Genomic DNA, 5,431 nt, shown 5'->3' with positions numbered 1-5,431 from the left:
ATATGGTGATGAGTTTTAATTAACCATAAATTCTAAGCACCAATGTTATTTTGTAAATATCCTAACTTCATTCATCCATTTATTCACCCATAACCCACAATTGTCACATCTGCCATAAATCTTGACCCCACCATCACTTTCCGCCTCACGTTGTTAAATCCCTTTCATCTTACCTTACATCCCGCACACTCCCCTGAGATTCGATGGCCCACATCGCTCCTCAGCCCTCATTTTCCATCTGAACATTATCGGCGAGAGGGGGGGGGTCCAAAGTGGGCAGTTTTAGAAATTGCTCTCTTAAACTACTTTTCCCTCATTCTAGTATTCCGGGACTTAAAATCCCAAAACAACTTACCACCTAAAGTTGCTCCGGAATGCGGTTTACATTTAACCATTTACCTCCACTCCAACATCATTTTCCATGTTCTCTCCCATGATTTCCTCTGTCCAATCAGCTACCGCCGATCCATTATTCATTTAATTCACAACTCCCACAAATTTATGCCCCATAGACATGTTTATCAGTCTTGTTGGATAATTAATGAGGATTTAGTTGTTCATTAAACAACCACACTCCATTTTTATTCATTATAAGCCATGTTCCTTCATGAAAATCATTACACAGTATAATTCTGAAACTCAATACATCACTGGATATTTCGTGCTTACAACCTAAATGACAGACTCATCATTCAACCTAATTCGTCATTTTGTTAAGAACCAAGCTGACATCTAGGTCCACCTATCTACTTTCAGTTATATTATTTTTCTGTTTTCACTGTGTTTCAGACTGATTACCTCCATTTCTATCACTTTCAACCTGTAATTCACTTAACAAGATTCCTCCTAAGAGAAAATAAATTGCAGAAATGCTAAATCCTCTTATTCATCCACAAGTTGACTTCCATCATACTCCCCTGGTTGACAGATATTGTAAAATCATTGAGTATTCCTCTCAATTCGATTTATATGAAATTTACTGCTAGATGGAGGATCAATTAATTGATCAGACAGGTGAAATAGGACTTTGGGACTCCCACCTTCCCCACTACATTTTCCCTCAGATACAAAAAGCACTTGAATTTTTCAAGAAATGCCATGAATCCTATGATCCCACTCAAAGAGAAATCATTTCACCCATAGGAGAAATCCTCTGTTTCATCAATGCTGAGTCCATTTAAAAGATGTTGCAAGCCCCAACTATTGCACCAACCCATCATTTTTCTCATGAAAGCTTGATAGAAGCTTATCAAAAGCTATATTTTACTAAAAGATCCTAGACTCTTGAAATTTTCCTAGCTATATATAGTCCTCTGCCTAAAAGAAACCCTCCTTATGATCAATCCATCTTCCTTGACAGAACCAAGCAAATCACCACTATTTTTTCCTATCTACTTAGTTACAATTCTAATCAATATGTTAATGAAGCCATCCTAGGTTTATTGTCAATCTTTTCTGTGATTCCAAACCCACTGTTCTCTATAACTTTAGCCAATTCCTAGCTGAAGCCATACATGAGAAATTTTTCTAGTTTAACACTGAAGAAGTATTCAAGTATGCTTCAGTACTTGTATAACTGTTTATATATTTTCAAGGAGACAAATTTCCATTCACTTTACAGAAGCTAGATGAGGAAGGCAACCAACAATCAGTGATGTTTTGGACTTCAATGGGAATGAAGGAGAAAGAAGAATTTACATATAAACAGTTCATAGAATTGTTTATTCATCCAGCTATTAGTCTTGTAAGTAGCACTCCAGTACCAAGAATCAGTGATTAAATTGTGAAAGTGTTGTAGCTAGTTGATCAAGACACAACAGGAGATTGGTATCTTTACCAAAACTATAAAGAAATCAGGGTTTATGGTTGTGATCTTCCACCCTACAAACTTCCCAAGTACCTCCCCATTAGAATCTTTGCATTGGAATATATTAGGCAGAGGTTAAATGCAGATGAAGTACACTTTGTGGCTGCAAAGAATAAATCACAATTCAATCTAAAAGGCCAAGTCAGTCCATTCATCGGCAACACTAGAGTAGCAGGAGAAGAAGCAGACAGGTTATTAAAGGAAATGAAGTTTAGTGTTAGTTTCAATTGGTCTTATGACCCAATGGGAGTGATTTCTAAACACAGGGTTGAAAATAAGTTTACTGCATATCACCACATAGCTAGACCTAAAATAGAGCAGTGAAAAAATCAGTTGGAATGGAAAGAGAACACCCTTCAAGAACCTGAAGAGCAAGAAGTTTCTACTTCAAATGTACAAACTCCACTTGCACGAGAAAAGACAACTAAACGAGGAAGGGAAGAACAGTCATCCCCGACAACTAAAGCATCAAGCCAGGGCTTTAGGATTGTGCATAGAAAGAAGGGACCTAGGATCTCCGTGATTGTTGGTGTAACAAATTAGTCTCAGAAAACAACATTTAATGGACTTAGAGAGACTTTTCTCTATATATAGTCTCGTGGAAAGTCTACCCAGTCCCCAACTTATTCCACTACTTCTTAGGAACAACAGGTAATTCAAACCAGTGGAAGCATTTAGAAGGACAAGCAGGAGGACATCTTTCATGTTTTTAGTGAGATTAAAAATAAGAATGAAGAATTGAAATTGAACACCTATACCCAATTCTGGAAACATTCCTCCAGCTCTCAAGCCATACTTCTTTCAATCTTTGACTATGAGAAGAGAAAGACGTAGATGGCTTTCCTGCAAGCTCAAATTCCACAGCCTAGGACTCCTGCACATTATTGTTGGGCATGGAATCCCCCCAAGGCATGTTTTGGGGCTCAAAGCCCAAGTTTTGACCAAATATTGTTGTAAAGCTCTGCGTATTGTGGGTGCAGGGCACGAAGGTATGATAGGGTTTTCCACCCTAAGTTTTGTAATGTAATGTCGGCTGGATAGACCTACCCATGATCCACGGACCATGGGATTGTATAAATAAAGCAAGGCTCTAAGTGTAAAGAGAAGGGGAGATAAGTAGAGGAAAGTCTAAGTGACAGAGTCGCAAGTTGAAGTGTGTCTTTGGGTCGTAGAGTAGGAAAAGGCTCTGCAGCTGAGTGCGAAAAGGCCTAGTAGTTCCCAGCTGAGTATGTGGACCCCTGCAGCTGAGTGCGTAGGGCAAGTCAAGTCTGTAACCAAGGAAGGAATTAATAAAGATAAGATTTTCCATAATTCTGTGTATTTGTTCTTAGGTAATGCATGTTTGATATGATTTGCAAATATATTGTTTATTTACTATGCGCACCTGTATGAATGGTTTATGTTGTTAAGTATAACCCAAAGCATGTAAGTAGCTAAGATAATCAATTAACATTGCAATACCAATAAGGTCTTGGGTAAGAACACAGAAGAATGATGTTCAGCCCTTGAGTAGGACTGCGCAAGGTCAGTATATCATCCTGCGAGGTACGGGAAAGTGCATGAAGCAACCGATGCATAGAGTCAAACCGAGACCCCTTGAACTCATCAGACATCTCCAGGGTGTGGAAACCTGGTTCTAGCACCCTCCCATACTACTTCGGGTTGGAACTCAGTCCGCACTCCACGGACTGTTACCAAAAGGGCCAGTAGTACCGAGATTTTTTCGGCTAACTTAACTATGAACCTGGGTCAGTCCCCAATAAGCCAACAAATGGTTCTGTTGCTGAAATTTGGATCTACATAGAGATGTTTGATGTCATATCACTAGAATCCGACAAAGAAATGAATTGAAGAGTGGTTGGACAGAAAGATTCACGAGTTCGTGGCACAGGAAAATAGGAATCCACGACTATCAAAGGAAGAGTGGTTAGATTGCTACTTATATATGTAAATCCATGAAATTTTCTTTGCATCCTTCCCCTCGGAGTTGTATGAGTGGATCGCAAACCTATTGTGTGGACTCTAGAGTTGGTGCGTAGACAGGGAGCATCGGAAGATAAGATCATGCACACTGTGGATCATTGGCTCAATCAAATTATCAGAGGATTTATCACTGATTCTATGGTAGACACTTCAGTCAGCTATAGTAAGGAAGAACGACGCTTCCTCAAAGGACCGCGAGGTAAGTATGTTAAGTCTTTGAACACTTGGCTTAAAATGCTACTGTGTGAAAAGTGAGTTATGTGAATAAATTGATGTTTGGGGCTATGCGAAGTGCGAGGATCTACAGAAATGAAGGTAGCACAGAACTAGAAACTGTCCCCTTGATTTCACCTCCACGAAAAAGCGAGGAAGATCTTGCGAAGGTCTCACCAAGAAGTGCAATCAGTTTGATAAAGCAACAAATTCCGCACATACCACTTCCACCTACACCACTGCCAGTTTCACCATATTCACCCCCATCTTCACCCACACCACCTCCACCACTACCGCAGTTCAATATGGTAAGTGCGATAAAATTGTCGATGTTCAAAGGAGTAGGGAATGAAGATTCGGACCAATTTTGGTTCGTGGTAAGGGTTGTATGGGAAGCGCAGGGAGTCATAGATGACAATATAAAGAAGGCAACAATGGTCAGCACTCTGCAGGATCGCTCGATGACTTGGTACATTAAGCATTCCAATGACAATCTGAATGCAGGGATCAAAAATATCCAAGTTGCGCTAAATAAGGAATTTAGCAGGCCAAAATCAGATACATAGTCAATCATTGGATTTAAGGAAATAGCAATGCTTCCAGGCGAGACCCCCTGGGAGCTAGATTAGAGACTGAAGTGTACAATTCGTGAAGCCAACATGACCTTGACGGATGGGCAACACCGTGCATGGTTCGTACCATCGCTAACACTACATCTAAGGAATGCACTGTCACAGCAGAAGCTAACCACTCAAGCTGATGCCTTGGAGATTGCAAAGAGATTGCACGAGACCCTGATACAAGACCCTAACCTGGGAGTTCAACAGATCCACAACTATTTGAAAAACTTGTGCCTTGAGATGTGAAGTTTGAAACAAGATAGGATGGCTTGCCAAAAAGCGCGTGAGGAGGTATGGTGCATAAAGTGCAAAGGCCAGGGACATGACAAGGACCATTGTCCAGTCTTCACGGACTACCTGGCAAGAGGAGGACCAATGCCATTGAGACTAGAGGCACAAGCAGGATCGAGCGCAGTGCTTGCATTATGGTGCGTGATTTGTCAGATAGGAAGGAAGCATGCTACAGATAACTGCCATATATTATAGAAGTATACACAGAATTCCCAATAGTTGTTTTGTAATTTCTGTAGGTTAGTAGGCCATGATGAGCGCACCTTTAGAAGTTATGAACTGATGATGGATCAAAATTCTACCTATAGAGTTCAGACTGAAACACGAGCCCTCGATCAAAATGAAAGGATGGTGCACACTGGATTTCAAGGGCGCGGACGAGGTCGAGGTGGAATGGGACCAGGAAGTGGTTGCAAATAGCTGATATGTTACAATTGCAGAGGACTGAGGCATTATG

The sequence above is a fragment of the Pinus tabuliformis genome, chromosome 7, assembly GCF_031772625.1.
Source record: "Pinus tabuliformis cultivar Carrire ecotype Pingquan chromosome 7, CPIR1, whole genome shotgun sequence".
Lineage (NCBI taxonomy): Eukaryota > Viridiplantae > Streptophyta > Pinopsida > Pinales > Pinaceae > Pinus > Pinus tabuliformis.
Note: the sequence above shows the minus strand (reverse complement) of the source record.